Source organism: Ostrea edulis, chromosome 2 (genome assembly GCF_947568905.1).
Source record: "Ostrea edulis chromosome 2, xbOstEdul1.1, whole genome shotgun sequence".
Lineage (NCBI taxonomy): Eukaryota > Metazoa > Mollusca > Bivalvia > Ostreida > Ostreidae > Ostrea > Ostrea edulis.
Genome location: NC_079165.1, coordinates 8,438,160 through 8,458,717, shown reverse-complemented (window position 1 = coordinate 8,458,717; position 20,558 = coordinate 8,438,160). Strand labels below are relative to the sequence as shown.

At 34.4% G+C, this 20,558-nt stretch overlaps 1 protein-coding gene across 4 annotated transcripts in view; it reads right to left on the bottom strand.

Moving 5' to 3' along the window:
* Window positions 1-14,732, bottom strand: part of LOC125682013 (matrilin-2-like) — a 30,150-nt gene extending 15,418 nt beyond the window's left edge. For 2 of the 4 annotated variants that reach the window (XM_056157525.1, XM_056157527.1), the window contains exons 1-2: window positions 14,591-14,732; window positions 14,418-14,511 (exon numbers count right to left, since the gene is read on the bottom strand). The gene's annotated coding sequence lies outside the window, so the exon portion shown is untranslated. The remainder of the gene's footprint in view (window positions 1-14,417; window positions 14,512-14,590) is intronic. The other 2 variants (XM_056157526.1, XM_048922386.2) reach the window with 1 other exon arrangement.
* Between the last annotated feature and the right edge of the window lie 5,826 nt (window positions 14,733-20,558).

The following is a 20,558-nucleotide window of genomic DNA, read 5'->3' as shown; positions in this document are numbered from 1 at the left end:
TGTTTATGTGGCGTCATCGTATGAACGGGAATGTTTACAGATCTGATGCTGCTATTTATTTGCTTAGGGAATGTTACCTTATACTGAAGTAAGTTTTATTTTACCGCTTCCCATCTGTTTAGCATCTATAAGTCGTTGAAAAACGTCGGAAGATATTGGTTCTGCTTTTCTCGTTTTATTGCCAATTCCTCGGGATTTTAGATTTCAGAAATCGTTTTAAAACAGTTTTCTACATCAAAATTGCTGTAAATTAACATTTTATCTCCATTAGGACCGGGGATTTCTGAAAATGCTTCAGTATCACCCTCCATAATCCTCCTACTGTTATCTGTTGCCTAGAACGTTGATTGTTTTGAAATGAAGTTAAACGTGTTATTGTTCTAAATAAACAATTGTTACTTGGGTTACCCCCCTTTGCTTAGATACTCGCTACAATTTAGCGCTGTTTTTGAAAACGTTTTTATTTAATTTTTCTGCTTAAATTTAAATTTTGTCGTGGAAGTAAATATTATATTTGAAAAAAATTGTGTCTAACATCAGTTTTTAATGTAATTATGTTAGGTTTCAAAAGATTAAAGAAGAAATAGCCATTTGAAATTTGAGGGCGAGACAGCCCCTTGACAACGGGCCGAGACAGAGATATCTCGGCCCTTAGGGCGAGACAGCCCTACCTACTTGCAGCTGTCTCACCCTAGCCAAGATAGGTGTATCAGGGCTGATACACTACTAGGTATATGATATAACGGTAGTAAATATATTTGCATCGCATATTCCCTGGAAGATCAAAAGGCTGACATTCTCAGGGGTGCCATTCGGTGTCATTTGAAGTTAGGTACCTTGTGTTATTATTAGTATACAGAGGTCATTAGTCATTTACAGAAACAAGTGCCTGTGCTAGGTGATATTGCATTACACATTAACCCGTGTATGCACGGGTGGATATACATTGTAAGATAATTATAGTGAATTTGGAAGTAAAAATCAGGCATTCGAGTTTTGAAGTCTGAACTGAATAAAAGAACAAAGTATATGTGAAATAGTTTTGAAATATTATTATGCTATCCTTTCAAATCATAACCTGGTAGTTATTTTGATGAATGTTGATGCAATTTTTAATTGCGAATACAATTTGTGATACATGTACATTGTACATTGATTGATTGTATCTTGCTTACGCTCTAGAATTTTTCACTCATATGGAGTCGTCACTAAGACGGGTGAAGGGTTTCAAATTTAGGCCTATGCTCGGCGCTTACGGCCATTGAGCAGTGAGGGTTCTTTAACGTTTCACACCTACTGTGAGGTGTCGGGTGGTTTCGTCCCGATTACATATTCGCACCGAGTGGATTCGTACCTTTACCTGTACCCAAGTGGATTCGTCCCGAGTGGTTTCGCCCCCATTGAGTAGGTAGCAACTGTGGTCGGAACGATTGATCAGTGCATACTCTCCTTTAACGATGAGCAATTGAAATTAGGGGATGAATGCTATTTATTAATTTACCGACGCCCAAGGTATGTTCATTTTGATCATTTGGATGTTTATATACGGCAACAGTGGTTGGGACGATTGATCAGAGCATACTCTCTTTAAATGATGAGCAATTGAATTGAAATTAATGAATACTAGTATACAGTATATTAATTTACCGACGTCCAAACTATGTCCATTTCTATCATTATACCAAGAATTTTTGCCATGGCAAGTTGCATTCATTGTGGAAAATCAGTAAATAAAAATTATCATATAAAACAGAATTAGCATTATGTAGATAAAATTAGTGTGTCTATTATGTGATTTTATTAATCTTAGGTATATTTATATAAATCTCAAATTGAAGAATTCAATTTAATAGCATAAACGTTAAACAGCAATGTAGTACAAGTAGTTGATCATTTTAAGAAAGTGAATTTTGAGATATGTTAAATTGTTATAATTTTAAGATATGTTAAATTGTTATATTATTAGTGATAGTGATAGCTGCAGTGCAAACTATCTACTAGGGTCGTTCAACAATATTGTCATACAAAAACTTGGATTACTATATATGCTATCCCAAACGTATATCTATTCTATTATGGATGTAATAATACAGTATGTGATTAAAAATCCAATGATATAAATTAATGGGTTTTTTTAAAAAGAAATACCCGTAAAAAACAGAAATAAAATATCATTACAAAATTGGGGCGAAACCACTCGATTAGTACATTGGGGCGAAACCACTCGACTATAAGGCAATGTTCTACCTTAGGTTATCTGCATGGGGACGAAACCACTCGGTGCGAATATGTAATAGGGACGAAACCACCCGCATTCTACTGTGACACGGGTCATCCGTTTTTAAGATCATCTCCGAGGACCCGTGACATTCACACCTGATGCCGAGCGTTTTGGCGATGGAACTGTCACTATCTGTTTTAATGACTAAGGTCTGTCGCGGCCGGGATTCGAACCCCGGCCTTCCGCATGCGGGGCGAACGCTCTAATCTCTCGGCCACCGTTGCGGTTGTACATTGTACATATAGACATCATGCACATTTGAAAATAATAATAATAAAACAAAACATTGATTTAATTATCTTTATCAATTAAAGTTTTTATGATCCGAGTACAATTGTACATGCACGATTTATTATAAAAACGAGATTTACTTGAAAGCAATGTGAAATTCAGGTTTGCTGTCATTTTAGCTCCTGAGCATCACAAGGCATCCTTGGGTGAAGGGGATTCAGATTTGTTCAAATGAAGGGTCATGCCTCTTTCAAAGGGGATATATTTACAAAACTAGGTTGAGGTCACTTAAAATCTTCTCAAGAACCATGAAAAAAATATTGGAATCATCAAAAATTATCAAAAGTAAACGGCAAAGCCCTTCTTTAAAATCAATTCTAACCAGAACATGTTTTTCCAGTAGCAACAATGATATCCCCACCATCAGCAAATGTAATAAACCAAGGTGCACCACGTGCCCATATATAACACCTGGATCCAAATTTTATTTCAAAGACGGAAGCCAATTTACTGTGAAATCATCCATGACGTGCACTTCTTCCAACCTCTTGTATGTGATAACTTGTGCTGGTTGTGGAGAAAATTACATCGGCCAGACAGGCGACACCCTACAACACAGGATGACTGTACACTGTCAACAAATAAGGGAACCAAAATACCAATGTACTCAAGTCAGTAAACACATTCGAAACTGTGTCAAAAATTTCAGTCCGAACTCTAAAATTTTCCCCTTTTACAAATTCCTGAAAAATACTACGGAAACGGAGCGTGAAACTAAAGAAACGTTGTTTATTCGAGGATACAAACCTGCATTAAACGCTCCATAAAATGCAAAACTATATATGATTTATAAACATTTTCAAGTATTATAAATCTGTTTTATTTGATTGTTAACACATAGGCCAGAAGTCAACTCCTATGTGCTATGTAAACAAACTTGTCATTATTATTGTACATATTGTATATTTTTTATCTTGCACAGACCAAAAGTCGGCTGTGTTTTTTTCTTTTTTTTCTTTTCTCACGTATTATTTCATAACGTTGTATCATGACGTCATAATGATCTTTGTTAAAGCGTCAATACAATCCGTCACGTTTGACGTCATAGTTAAATCTATAATGTATAACTAAGCAATAATGTCATAACTCTTGAAAATTGAAAATGAAACCGGTTGAGTTATTTTCGGCGTTCTAATTTATCTTTATTATATATATATATATATATATATATATATATATATATATATATATATATATGTATATATATATATATGTATATATATATATATATATATATATATATATATATATATATATATATATTCTAAAGTGCGATGGACGCTCCAAAGTGCGATAGTGCGATGGTAACGCCAAAGTGTGATGATCTGTGCTAAAGTGCGATGGTTTGTTAACGTTAACGGACGCCAAAGCGCGATGGTTCGTTAACGTTACGGACGCCAAAGATTGCGGTTCAGTAGCGTTTCTGAGGTCACGTCATTGTGACGTCATTCTTAACGCCTTTCAAATGAAACCGACGAAATGCAACATTAGTTTGCCCAAATGAGGGTTCTTTCTGATGCAGTGCTGACACAAACTTCTTCGGGGTGTATTGGAAGAAGGCAGGAGTGATTAAGATTGACATGGACGACAGCAACGACAGGGCTTACAGTGTTAAAGTACATTTCTTGTTGAACTATCTGCTTCGCCCAAACATTCTTTAATTCATGATCATTTATTAAGTGTGATGTACATGTAATAAATTTCAGGGGGTATGCAATAAGGCAAAACATTCTATACGATTTCGTGTTGGAAAGTTTTGTGTTTAATAATACAACTAAATGGTATTGAAAAAAGTGATTATCCTTATTGCATGGATTTTGGTGTAACAACACACGGTTCGTACAACCTGTACCAAAACACTGTCGTTTACAAACCAATGGCCTTCGGCGTGTCATCCTTTCGCACTTTGGCGCATTAGTATGTACCATCGGACTTTGTCTTGTCGACACCATCGCATTATGGCGCATTCGACTTACACCACTTTGGCGTGTCTGACCATGAGTGTGGACCATCGCACTTTGGCGTGTCACACCATCGGAGTTTGGCGTAGACCATCGCACTTTGGCGTGACCATTGCACTTTTGAGTCCTATATATATATCTACAGAGAGAGAGAGAGAGAGAGAGAGAGAGAGAGAGAGAGAGAGAGAGAGAGAGAGATGACATCTACTAGTATAGAGATATCTTGAACAATCCATTGATTTAAGTAAGGAGTCTTATAATTCTCTTCTTGATGGCGGTGTCAAAGGGAAAATTCAACGGAAAACTTCATTAATGCTCGTTGTGGCACATTGATGAAAGTTTCCCGTCCAATTTTCCATTTGATTCTGCCATCAAGAAAAGAATTATAAGATACACTTCTTATCATTTGATTATGTTTTTGAATAGTAAAACAATTAGTTCCTCTCATCAATAAGCTTTAAATCAATTAACGTTTTTGAAATGGCGTTTTGAGATATACGTAACAATGAAAACAATATCACTAACGTGTGTTCAGGTCAGGTAGAGTTTCTGAGCAGAATTCAATGGATTGGACGTCAAATTAAAGGTGCAACGTTGATATGGAGATGTACAACATATTGATATATAGATGAACAACACGTTGATGAACAACACATTGATTGATTAAACAATATACTATCAATCTTTTGTCATTTCGTATTAACCCACACTAATTTGTATGTTAATTCTATTGTCATTTCGTATTAACCCACACGATCGTACAATCGAAGTATGCCCGAGATAACTGCAACATCTATGAATAGACCACGTGTTATTACTTACATATGTTGGTAAATTACATTTTAAGTAATGTAATTTTACGTACGAAGTTTTTAAAATCCAATAACATAATAAAATGTCCATTGAAAATATCAATGAAGTCTATTATCCTTCATTCTGGTGTGTCCAGGGGTCCGTGTTTGCTTTATAATATCAATGTTCATATATATCTTCACCTTTTCCATAAAGAAAATAAATTACTGATGTAATGCATTCTTTCAACATGTTTTGATATTGAGCAGGTCTAATTTGAAATCATACAATCCTGTTAAATTGAACATCATGTCTTTTTCTTAACTCATTAATTGTCAGATTTCTTTCTTTTTCTAACAATAGCTATACAATGCAGATTTTAATATTTTCAGTGTGCAATCTGGCAATGGATTTAGCGACAAATTGGGATTACTTGATTTTTACCTTTTCATCTTTCAGTGGAGATTTGCCAATGACAAAGACAGATTTGAAGACCCCTTCAATTTGTCTGAGAAATAAAGGAATGGTTTTTCGCTAACTGGTCATTTGGTTTGTAGCAGATTTTTAAGAAATGGAAAAGGTAAAACCCCTTTGATATATGTTGCTGCGTGTCTAAAAACAGAATAACCCTCTTCTGAATATATAGGAAGTAAATGAGTCCACGTGATTGGTGAAGCGGTCCCTCTTCAAACCGTAGTACCTCTTATGTCTAATAGAGGAAGACAGAAATTAAGACAGGGAGTATTTCTGTAAACACACTTAACACAATACACGCCACTTGGGGAGAAGTTCTTTCTTGCAGTTATAGGAATTCTAAAGTTCCTGGTCAATAATACCCATATAATTATAGATCAGAAGTATCTTCTATAGACTTTCTCATTTTCACCGATTTCTACAAGATCTTGGTACATGTAGTTGTATAATTACATTACATCATCGTTCCAAAGTTGCCCTGTTCCTTGTTATAGAAAACTGGGAAATAATGCTCAACGGAGTATTTCAGTTGAGCACATATAATTCAATTCGTTTCTCGACAGAGTAATCAGTCACACCGTAGTTGGCTTCATATATATATTGGATTTAAATAGAATAAAAGCGCACAGAACGAACAAACAGATGCACAAAACCAGTTCCAATGCATACCGCGTTTCGGAGATATTGAAATTGCAGGGTTGGATAAATTTATCATATACACTCTATAAAATCAGTCTAATAATAGGTATGAAATATATCTGACAACATTTGGTCTAATGGCAGGTTGTATTTGCAAATTATATTATGACGACCACCAAATATTGAAAATGCTGACTTGAACGAGACTGTTGAAACCTCTGTAATATCAATTCATTTGTTAGTAGATTGCCTCAGCTTCAAAGATTATACACAGAACATGTTCTCGCATATCGAATCAGCTGAGAGAACACCACATGCCAGTGATAATGGAATATTGCTACGTAGATATGGGAAATTGACAATAGAAAAGCTGACGTCATCCCGGTTGTCATAAAGTTGACGTCATCCTGTTTGTCATAAAGTTGAGCTGTTGGTTTGCCGTTAACGATTTTGTTTCATAAAATATAAAAATAATAAGCAGATGTGGAAGACTCTGATGTCTTTTATTATGTGTTAACTGGGATATATCGAATCGATGATTGAATAAAAGTATTGTTAATAGATAAATCGTTGTCGATGTACCTAAATGTCAAGTTGAAGGCCACCTTAAGATTCTTTTTTCTCATGTAGAAACTTTTGAATAAATTCAGCCAATTTGTTACAAAGCAGTATATAATTGACACGTACGCCCATTTAAGAAGCGCGGAAAAAATCTTTAGAAGGTCAATTCAACAATATTATTTTAACTATACAATTTACATTGTAAACTTGGTCACTGTATTAGTTGCTGAACTGGTGCTATTTTATCCAATGACTAAGGGAATTAACATAGACAAATCATGGTGTCTAAACATCCACGGTGTATAAATTATAATTTGAAGATTTGATAAAGACTTCAAACGTGTTTGTTTATCATAATTTTGTGTACAGGTTCGGGGGCGTCGGCAATTATTTGACATTGAGGAGGCGAACTGGATCGAAAAAGGGGGGGGGGGGGATCTAACCAACATGTTTTGACTTAAATTCAGATTTCCACCCGAATCTTGATATTCTTTTTCTATTATGTTAATGTTTGAAAGACACCACCTGATAATACTTATAAGCCAGACCCCAGTATCATGTAACAAACTCAGGCTTAAGTCAAAATTCCAGTCACCTGTAAGATGTTCATTACTTTTGAACTGAAACTCTTATTTTGCAGACACTAGAAATTTGATGAAGAAATATTGAATAACAATTCTATTTTGGAATGATTGACTTCGCAATCATTTTGTCGCCATATTCAGATGTTGAATTACTGACAAGCTTAAGATATTTCATGATCTTTTGCCTGAAAATAAGAGAAAAAATGAAATTTTTCAAAACATATTTTCACAAATATCGTGTTTAGTGTAATTAATGTATTTGAATCGATGATTTCAAAACATGCAATACACAAGATTTGGTTCCTTTTAAAATATCATAATGTAGATGAAAGGTGAAGATATCAAACAGTGATCAATCTCATAATTCCTATTAGCAATACAAAATAGATGGTTTGGCAAACACGGACCCCTGGACACACCAGAGGTGGGATCAGGTGCCTAGGATGAGTAAGTATCCCCTGTCGACCGGTCACACCCGTGGTGACTAATTTTGAAGACACTTCATGAAGCAAATATCTGATAAAGTGTGATATTTTGATACTTCGTCATAATGTAACCGTAAGTACGGAACGTTTAAACCAAGAGGGGTTGACAGAACGCGGTTGTGGATTCTTCTTGTGGAAACAACCCTGAGGAATTTAAAATAAACAGGTTTATTAATACTTGTCAATTCCTCCATTTTTAAAAATTGAAATACAAGGATATGTGTGATAAAGGTAAAACAAAATCTCAACAAATTCTTTCAGACGTTGAATTTTAACTAATTTTCATAATTTCCTTTAATTTATATGCTCATCAATTCTAATATTTTTCGATAATTTGATAACACAACCTAGAATCATTAAATCTTCTAAACATCGATCGACCAATTAATTAGACAACGAACAATCTGTAGCAAACTCGCACTTACCGCAAGGTAGCCCCTTTTATTGCTTACACCCGCCAGGTACAGGTATACAGACATACATGTACATCCCATTTTGTGTCTGTGGAAACAATAGCTTACACAATTCACCTCTCCATTGATCACAGATCGCCGTTATACTCGCCGCTGCAATGAGTAGATGTCGGCGTTACAATCTTCCAATTTTGTATTTCATTTATTATTTTATTTCTTTTTGCAAAATTATTGCAGCCCTTTTGCCGGTGCCCCTGAGGTTTGATTTCAACATGTCTAAATAATAGATAAGGAGTTTTTCTGTCTCAAACAAATCGCAATTACTTCATAAGATAGGGTGCTTTTTGAAAACAAGTCTCTTAAATGATTGCCATGAACCTTTAATTTACAATATCGTTGGTATGATGTTATCATTTTTGTAGTATGAACAACTTTTTTTTATCTCCACAGCAGCTTGCACCTGTTTGTAGGTAAAAGATAACACAATCCTAACTTTGGTTATGCTAACCACAAACATGCCTGTATCTGAAACAGACCTCCCCCGCAAAACAGTGCCTCAAGGAGTTGGCAATACTCCTAACGATTTGCCTTCAATCATTTTAAACCAAACTCGTCCGTTCCAGGGAAGACATACTTTTTCTGATTACAATCCAAATGACTTTTCTAGCATCGTCAAAATTTATGACGAAAAACCTACGCACACAAATGTATTTTCTCTTGAAAATATGGTGTTGCTATAATGCATAAAAATATGCCATTTTCCATTAGAGAAATTTCATGCAACGACTCAAACCGCATAATCGGTATTGAGTTTAAGACAACTAATGGTAATTTGTATATATTGGGTGTATATTTACCTTCTGATAATAACACTGACTCTTATGTTCAAGAATTACACTACGAACTCCCTCTACTTGATCAGGATATAGGGCTCACGGCGGGTGTGACCGGTTGACAGGGAATGCTTACTCCTCCTAGAAATCTGATCCCACCTCTGGTGTGTCCAGGGGTCCGTGTTTGCCCAACTATCTATTTTGTATTGCTTATAGGAGTTACGAGATTGATCACTGTTCGTTATCTTCACCTTTCATATGCTTAAAATCTCTACAGCCACTATTCAAATGATGGACCAAGCTCTAGAAAATGCAGAGGACTTCAATGGTAGTCGTATTGACAATATCGGAACAAATGAAAGTAAGTCACAAATTATGTTGTCGTTTGATTCTAGACATAGCTTATGTATCCCATACTTAGACTTTGAAACGTGTGGTGAACTTGTGGTGAACATTTTTCCTTTGGTCAAAAGAAAACAACTCTAGATTTTGTTTTATTTGATAAATCTGTTCTTAAGTATTTGGATCATTACAGAACTTATGAAGAAGGTTCATTATCTCTTATTTCTGATCATTTACCAATTATTCCAATATTCAACTTGCGCATGCAGTGTCATCGACTCAAAAATGTTCAAACAAATCATCCTGCATGGCACGAGGCTAAAGCCGAAAATATTGTGGAATACAAAAAGTTGAAGAAAATCTTCTGTCTTTGATTAGCAACAAGTTACATAATGAATCAGATATTACAGAATACAAAACCAAACTGACCAAGATCTTAAATAAATGTGCATACGAATGTATTCCGTTATCATCTTTCAACCCATTTATCCGTCCTTGTTGGACGAACTCTGTTAAAAAAGTCAACAAAATCGAACGAACCAAACGACACACATGGATAAAAGAAGCCAGATCCCGAGGAATGATGTTCATATCCTACCGTGAATACAAAAGGGCAAAAGGAAATTTCCGTAGGGCTGTCGATGAGGCACATGGACGTTATATGTGTGACGTTTACAAAGACATTGACGAAACTCCAGAAAGAGATATTCGAGTATTCTGGAGATTTTATATATATATTTTTTTCAATTTGATATTCTATTATCACACAACAACAACAATATGAAAGAATATACATGTACGTACAATAATAGCAAATTGATTGTTCAGACATATCATTTGATACATATATTCATAAGAAAAATTTGAACTGTCATGCATATTATAGATTATCAGTCTTCAAGTTTTTTGTTGTTTTTGTTTTGTTCAAAGAAAAAGTTATATATTGATGGACATATACATTATAATACCGATAGGCAAAACACATACATGTATACAGAATGGAAAATAGATATACACGTATATTTCTGAATACTGCCATTAGGGGGTAACGCCTCACGTAGAATACAGTCCATTCACAACCCCTATGGCAGTAACTACAGGAGGACAGGTATCTTCCTTGTAGTTGAAAGAAAAACATTTATAAGCATATTGACAATTCATAAAATAGTTTCACATTTAATCTAATTTCTAATTTTTTATATTGTTCAAAGTAATATAAAAGATTGTTTTTTTACGTACATTTTAATCTCCATATCTGTTTCTGTTCTCTGTTCAAATCTTAATTTCATTTTTATTTTGTATATGAGGAAAGCAATATTAAATAACAAAAGATTGAGAAGCTGTGTGTTTCGGTTTTCGACGGAAAAAACCCAATAACAATATGTTTCCACTGAATGTTTAAATGGCATATATTTCGCGCGACTTCCCACATTTGTTTAACATTTTTACAATCAAATATTAAGTATTTTATATCTTCCGTCATTTTACAGTGATTGTATAAATTTGACATGTTTTTATTCCAGATGCTCACAGATTTATTATTGTTCAATAAATTATGTAGAAGTTTGAAATTGAATTCAACTAGTTGTGTGTCTCTGCATTTTATTATTTTTGATGTATATATCGATTTACTGTGTTCTTTGAAGTCATTAAAATGTTTTGTCAAAGTTTTCTCAAAATAGGGTTTAATGATTTTTTTTTAGAAATGAAAATCTTATATAACATTTTACAACTAAGTTGATCTAGAGATACTTTTTCATAGTTGCTTAATAAGACTTTGTCATTATACGTTATATTGATAAACTTGTTTTTATTTGTGTCTATCTTCTCTTCTACTTGTTTTAATGTTCGTTAAAGTAGATTATATTCACAAATCCAGTTAGATTTGTTTTGTATTACATCAGAGAAATATTCTATGTCATGAAAATTTCCCTCTTGGTCAAATATATCCTTTACGTACAGAATCACCCCTTTTGCCCAATGAGTGTAAAATAAAGAATGTTGTTTTATTTGGAAATTTTCATTTAGCCAGATAGGTTGTGATAGAGCCTTGTCTGCTGATGCATATATGTTTTCGTTAAGTTTGCATTCATTCAACGCACACAAAACGTCGCAGTAAAATGTTGGTAGTTTTTTAAACGTATTTTTAAGATTACATATATTTGTGTTGCTAGTTTTCAAGAGATAGATTAAGTCTATTGATTTTTTACTTATACATGATTCGAAAAAGGATTTTATTGTAGAATTAGTTTTGGATAAGCGCTTTATCCACATAGGTTTTAACGATTTGAATTTACTTTCCACATCGACAATCCCTACTCCACCATCAACAATATTCCCAATTACTGTATTTCTTTTACTTCTATCGCGTTTCCCTCATAGAAAATTAAAAATTAATTTTTGAATATTCTTCAAAGTTTCTTCAGATGGGTGATTTAGAATCGTGGCACTATAATATAATTGTGTAAGTGCTAATGTATTTATAATAGTACATTTTCCAAAGCGAGTAAGTTTTCTGTTTTTCCACATGTTAATCCCCCCCCCCCCAATTTCTAAACTTTATCATTCCGGTTTTTTATCATAGCATTTTTCAATATCATGACCTATATATATTCCAAGACATCGGACTGGGTCATTTGTAATTTTGACATCGCATATAGTTTCATATCTATTTTTGAGGGGTCCAAGTAAAATCCCTTCTGTTTTCTTCATGTTTAATTGCATTCCTGAAGCCCGACTAAAGTTATTCATTAAGTCTATCGCATTTTCCATATAATTTATATCTAATAATGGCAGTGGGGATCATCTGCATGCTGTAGAAGTTTTATTTCGGTGCCCATATTGTCGTTTGTGAAACCTTTTATATTTTCAGCGGATTTAATTTTAAGTGACATTATTTCTACAACAAAAAGAAAAATTATTGCTGAAACTGGACATCCTTGTCTGATTCCCTTTTTCATTAAGCATGTTTTAGAGATCCATCCATTATTTTTTATTCGAAAAACTGGATTTTCATATAGAATTTTTATCCATTTCAAAAACTGAGGACCAAAATTAAATTTCTCTAAAGACTATTCTGGAGATTAACAAACGCAAAAACAGAGTTTCTCGAATATACCCCGAGATCCGAGAAGATGATGGGACAATTCACACAAATCCCAAAAGTATAGCAGAAACTTTTGCGAAATATTACGCAAAAATATATACCCCTTTGGAAGATGCAACTTTGCAAACGACTTTAAATTTCAAATAGAACTTGAAATCAATCGTATAACTGAAACTTGTGAAAGAGGTATACAAAACTTAGCTGGAGGAGATATTACTACAACAGAACTAAATGCTGTAATCAACTGTCTGAAGAATTGCAAAGCCTCTGACCATGACTCTATCACTAATGAACATATCATACACGAAAGTCTCTTGTTCTCTGCCTCGAGAAGATATATAACACCATTGTGTCATGTAGCAAAATACCCCATAAATGGAAACAAGGATTGATAGTGCCCTTGTACAAAGATGCTTCAAAACCCCCAAAATACGTGCGACAGTTACAGACAAGTAGCATTACTACCTTGCTTTTTTGAAACTATTGAAAACATTCTTTTTCGAAAATCTGAATTTTTAATATTAAATTAGTATTTCCCCAACATGCAACAGCAAGGATTTCAAAAGCCGTTAAGCTGCCTTACTGCCTCATTTTATTTACAGGACACAATTGTTCACAATACAGAGCAAGGAAAAAATATATATGCAAGTTTTTTTTAGACTCTGCCAAAGCGTTTGACACAGTTTGGAGGCAAGGCCTTATGTATAAATTGCATAATATTGGTATTACTGGTAGCATATGGACATAAATTAAGAATTGCCACCAAAGTACCATAAGCACTGTTGTGCTTAATCAAACTGTCAAAATGGTTTCCTCTTTATCAAAGGAGGTGTATTGTCTACATTTTTGTAACTTGTTTCTATCAATTATCTCTTAAGCGATCATGAGAGTTGTAGTAAAAATATTGGCGTATTAAATGTTCCCAGTAGCTGTCCCTCCTTAGCGGATGATATATCATGTGTCAGCTTATCTCCAACAGGTTTCTCCAGTCCCTTTTGAACACTGCTTTTAGTTATTCAAACAAATGGCGATTTCCGTTTAATGCAGCCAAATCATGTGTGTTAATATTTTGTTCGAAAAAGTGCAAATTCGATAGAATGAAGCAATAGTTTTAGGCGAATTGTTGATTCCTAATGAGGAAAATTATAATCATTTTAGTCATAATTGTGGATCATAAATGTAGACTTCCTACAAGGATAACAGAAGCATGCAACAAGGGACGCAAATCGTATTCTGTACTCTCCGACTTAGGCTCACAGTGTCTCAATCCAAATACAATATCGAACTTAATGCAAAACGGTTGTATAACCTTCCGTATTATTTGGCTGTGAACTATGGAATTGAATATCTCCTTCTGATCTCCAGAAACTAAATACTTTTCAACACTTCGTCTGTAAGAACGCACTGAATCTCCCAAAATTGTGTAGATCTGACATTTATGAATCCTTCTTTGATTCACGTACCGATAGCAGCAGAGATCGACGTAAGAAAACTATTATTATTAGGAAGACCGTGTCGCTTGAATTCTACTACATGTTCTTACAAAGAAAGTGTTGTTAACACGCCTTTATTCATTCTTCTATAATTTAGCACGCACGAACTCAATTTGTTTTTATTCCTGAAATTCTAGAAAATATGGAAACGTAGAGACTTACAGATCACTTGCAAGGCTGCCTACAGGATGAGTCGTTCCCCGATAAATCGGCATAGAAGAAGATCGTCAGAAATTATGTCTCATCAGTGCACAAACTACAACACCAGACGCACTTTGGAAAATGCCTAAACTGTGCTACGAAATGAAGCTGTGTAAATTTATTTTCAAACTTACCTCAAATATTCGGAAACAAAGAAATTCACGCTTGGTTATTGTGTCAAAACCCTTTATGAATGTGTTTGTTCATGCCTTTCGCACTCTGCTGGCCACTGCCAGCACTCGAGATCAATGGTGTAACATCATGAATTTCGATGGCATACGGATGACAGCAGAAGATGATCTGGTTTTTATCCTACTTGATCCAACTCTTACCCTACTTTGTAATTCAACAAATGTGTCCTTCCGCATGCTCAATTATATGCTTGTGCACAACACTGCAACTCTGTACAACAGAGCAGTATCCTTCATGAACACATACATGTAAATAGGGCTTTGTCTGTTATGTACCTTTTTTTCTTTCCACTGTGTATAGATGTTTATAACTTCCTAATAATTTACCTTCTGCCTAATTGTACTTTTACACAATTAGTAATTTTGTGATCATATATGTCATGTCATGATCCTCTGCGGAGGGAAATAAAATATGAATGAATGGATGAAATGTTAATAGTTTGAGCCCAATAAGCGTAGGCATATGTATATTTTATATTGAACGCTATGGCATTGGAACGTTTTAACCTCTCTGAACTTCATCTAACACCTGCTCCTCAGTTTTGCTTAAGTAGGTATATACCCACCAACGTCCTTGTATCCATTTAAGAAAGAGTGTGCTTTAAAATGAGCACAATTCGTTCCCAAGAGGATTCCAACAGACTGTTGGAAGACCTTATCATCAAAGACCACGAAGATATTGTCAATGAGGAACTCCAGCATATTTTCCTCACATAATAGAACTAATATGCATGGTTTCTGCACTTAACACTGTAGCGGGTACTTCCATGATTTCCGAAATTTCACGTCAAATAAACGGTGAAAACTGCAAGGTGGGAAATGAGTAAGAGTAATCGGGGACATCACTGTGTTAGTTTTATCTCTATTGCTGTAACCAAGTGAAATGTGTCAACTTATGACGTTTCGAATTATGTACTCCCTAAGGTCACTATTCTCACCCCAAATGCGGGGTTGTACACGGTGATATAAGTGGAAAATTCTCGAACAATTTACAACCAATCATGAAATAAATTACACCGTATAACCTTTGAAACGACGTGAAGTAGGCGAGGTCATTTCTGTTGGTTTTAAACGTTCTTTCGTCTTTTTGTTGTTGTAGTACGATACGCCAAAAAATGTGATGAAATAGAAGACAATTTAAAATTGTAAAATTTAAAATTTATTATAGACCGGCACAAACCCGCCTATTTTATAAATTTGGAGAAGTCACATGTGTTTCTGTGGGACAGGTGCCTGTTACCATGGAAGTGTTCTAATGAAGAGTGACGTCTTGTTTTCAGCATTTAAAAAAATCATCTAGTCAAATTGTTATATATTGTTTAAGATTCACCGTTGTTCGTTATCCTCATATTTTAATTTTTTTGTAGAGACTAAAATGAAAGAAACCTTTAGACAGCGACATGCATCATAAGCTTTGAGCTCGAAGTTCACCAATTGCAAATTTTACCTAACGTTACCGATTTCTTATTTTATACTACAACATTCCAAGTAATGTGTTTTCTTCCTAGGTTGTATCTTCCTCCCTCTGTGGACGATGTGGACTCAGTTACGAGGAAGAATGAATATCAACAGTCTATTGGGGTAGCAAATCCGGCGGAAGTAGAATTATCTGTTGAAAATCAGGAAGGTCAGTGCACATAAAAACAATCTCACTTCAGAGATTTTATATCCATGCATGTAGACCTAATCTCATTTCAGAATTTGACATCAGTACATGTAGAAATAGTCTCATTACAGAAATTTAATGTTAGAGTGTGTAGAAATAGTCTAATTTTAGAGATTTGATATCAGTACATGTAGAATTAGTTTAATGTTAAAAAATTTATATCAGTACATGTGGAATTAGTCTAACTTCAGAGATTCGATATCAGTGTGTTTAGACATAGTCTAATTTTAGAGATTGCATATCAGTGAATGTAGAAATAGTCTAATTACAGAAATTTAATATCAGTGTGTGAAAGACAGAATTTTAGAGATTTGATATCAGTACATGTAGAGATAGTCTAATTTAGAGATTTGATATCAGTACATGTAGAGATAGTCTAATTTAGAGATTTGATATCAGTACATGTAGAGATAGTCTAATTTAGAGATTTGATATCAGTACATGTAGAGATAGTCTAATTTAGAGATTTGATATCAGTACATGTAGAGATAGTCTAATTTAGAGATTTGATATCAGTACATGTAGAGATAGTCTAATTTAGAGATTTGATATCAGTACATGTAGAGATAGTCTAATTTTAGAGATTCGATATGAGTGTACGTGGACTTAGTCTAATTTTAGAGATTTGGTATCAGTGTGTTTAGACATAGTCTGATCTTAGAGATTCGATATCAATGCAATTAAACATAGTATAATTTTAGAGATTTGATATCAGTACATGTAGAATTAGTCTAATTTTAGAGATTTGATATCAGTGCTCGTAGAAATAGTCTAACTTTAGGTATTTGACATCATCAGCTCTATTTTAACTTTTTTTATTCAATGAAGTGTAGGTAGAAACTTTCGGCCACTTCTTCTAATTTTGAATGAACGCTTCACATGGACTTTTCGTTTTAAAAAGTTCATCAGGATTAGAAGACCTCTACAATTTGCATATTCGTCTTAACAATTGTAAGTTCATGGCAAATAAGGTTGTTATTCATTCATAAATGCTACTAATAAAAAGGGTTTTTTCCTTAGGTCCATATATTACACCACAAAACATTGACACAGTACCAAAGGTCATAAAGCCTCCTCCAGGGTAAGTAAACAGAATATAGACCGGACACCACATGCGCATGCGCATCTTGATCAGATCTACATTATTCATACCAACAACATGACCTATTTACAGTATTCCAAATTCTCATACTCTATCCACCCTATTGAGAACTGGCAAACATTTTTGCAGACTTGAATATGGCATCACAAACGGACTGTGGGTTGTAAAGCAACTTAATTAATGACGCGTGGCAGACGAACTTGAGAATAAAATTTGTAATCTCTCTGATATTTACACATAACTTTTTAGTGCTTGTTTTACCACATCAAATTTTTTTCTGATAAGGATGGTCATTGATATTTTTCGGCATATTATTTTCTTATAGTTATGTCATGACCATTAAAAGTATTGACAAAGATGAAGCTATCATTGTTTGATGACCTTCAGTATTTATGTTTGTAATTTGCAATGCCTTTGTTGCAGAAAATACAAACGTTAACAAAGCGAAGTTATAGATGTTCACTACGTAAAAGTTAAAAATATTCTCTACGTAAACGATGAAGTTAAAAATGAATCTGTGAAAGGAAAATGTGTAACAGTTCTTGCTCCAGAGAGCGAACAAGCGCCATTTTATGAAACACCACAAAAATTAATAGCAGCCAAAGCGAAAGGAAGAAAAAACCCAAAGAAAGACCAAAACCCATACGCTAATCAAAAGGCCAAAAATCGGAAAGGTGACGCCAAACACTATGTAAATGTAGATTATCAAGCAGGTACGTGTGTATACTCAAACATTGTGCACAGATGTCTTCATTTTATTTCTAAAACAGATTTATTGTAGACCAAAGTTGTTGTTATAGTCAATATTATTGATTGATTGATTGATTGAATATTGTTTAAGTCCTTCTCGAGAATATTTCACTCATATGGAGACGTCATCACTGCCGGTGAAATGCTGCAAAATTTAGGCTTATGCTCGGCGCTTATGGCCATTGAGCAGGGAGGGATCTTTATCGTGCCACACCTGCTGTGACACTGGACCTCGATTTTTGCGATCTCATCCGAAGGACTGCCCCATTTAGTCGCCTCTTACGACAAGCAAGGGGTACCGAGGACCTATTCTAACCCGGAACATTATTAAATAATTGAGTATGCTATACGAAATAAAAGATGACATTTTTAATGAAGTGAATTTTATACTTTTTTCAGAATTGTTGAATTATTTCAAAAACACATTTTCCTTGCAGGTAAAGCCTATGAAAACCACGTGCCAGGATCGTAGCACAAAGGTCGATAGATTTTATATCAAAATGCTTTAAAATATGTGGTGCATCACCTTTTGTTGTTGAAAAGTGCCTAACAGTTTATTACTCTAAACAAAAATGTACTGTGGAGAATACCAAGAACAAGAAGCTACACTAGCTCAATATGTTGTTTTATTTGGAAGAACCTACAGCTTTGTGAAAGGATGGTCCATGTATTTATCATAACTGTGGTGTATGATTGCTTTACAAATATCCGCTCCAGTTTACAGAAATGATATTTGGGTAGAGGGCTTTATCTTAGTAAAATGAAGACTATCATTGGAATAGTAAAATGTGGGGCAAACAATAGGGAATGACTTATCGAGAGATATTATACAGAAAGGGGTATTTTGAAGAGTCGATATGTGATGGTATGGTAAATCGTTTTTGTTTTCATGTAATACGTTTATTTTCCAATGAAAATGGGATATATTGTTCACGGTGCAACATGAGTTATTTCCCCCTGAATACAGGGGGCGTACAAAACGATGGTGTCCTCAAGTGATTGCGGCATTACAAGGAATGAATAGAGAATTTACTATTTCTGATTGTAATTAAGTGCCAGTTAAGGAATTTGTTTATAAATTAAGTGTAGTTACTGACAAACGATATGACTGTACAAAATTCTAAGTCATTTCTATATTTTTGTGTCCCGTATGTGATTTTTCGCAGTCCATGTATCTCAGTTTAGATCAGACGAATGAGGATGAGCATTCTTAATTACTTTTTTTATCAATATTATCGACGACCATAAAACTACAATGAATATGTAAGAAATTCCACGAGCAAACAACGCATGCAATCATTAATTGGTAATCCTTTCACAATGTGGACTAAAATATGTAAATCAGGTATCAATGAACGGAGCATGATAATTATATTGATTCCGTTTCTCTAATGTAATTTTCCTGTTGAAATCTGTTTACTAATGTACACAAGTGATTCAATCTTTTAACCTAACTTTTAAAAAATAATGTTTGTGTAAATCAGCTTAACCGAAGTATGCATAAAAATCATCAAGCATGTAACAATTAGAGAGAGAGAGAGAGAGAGAGAGAGAGAGAGAGAGAGAGAGAGAGAGAGTTGGTATCCACACAACGAAGATAGCGAATAGTGATCAATTTCATAACTCCTATAAGCAATACAAAATAGAGAGTTGGGTAAACACGGACACCTGGACACACCAGAGGTGGGATCAGGTGCCTAGGAGGAGTAAGCATTCCCTGTCGACATATTACGACCACTGTAAGTCCTATATCTTAATTGTTTAAGTAAACGAATGTATCCAAAATCAGTGTACCAAAAGCGGTCTAACAATCGGTATGAAACATGTAAGACAGCATTCAACCCAATTATAAATTGTATTGGCAAATTAGATCGTTATAATGACCATATATTTTGCGAAATGCTGACTTTAAACGAGACTGTTGAATCCCTGAACCATCAACTTGTTTGTCAGTAGTCTGCTTCGATTTTAAAACTGACCATACACAGAACAACCCCTTGCGTATCGAATCGGTTGAGATATAAACACCAGATGCAGGTGATAATGGGATAATGCTACATAAATATGTGAAAGTTTACTATGGAGAAGCTGAAATCATCCCGTTTATCACGAAGTTGAGTCGTTAGTTTGTCGTTAATATCTATTTTAAATAACATATCTAAGTATGAAGCAGAAATAGACGACTCTGTGTTGTCTTTTATTTCAAGTTCATTGTGATATATCGAATCGACGTACGAATGAAAATTATTATTGTTGATAGATAAAGCGTCGTCGATATATCTAAATGTCACATTGAAGGCCACGGGAGATTTTTTCTTCTCATGTAGAAATTTTTGAATAAATTCTCTTTCGTATGACTATAAAAACAGGTCAGATAACAAAGGGTAAAATTT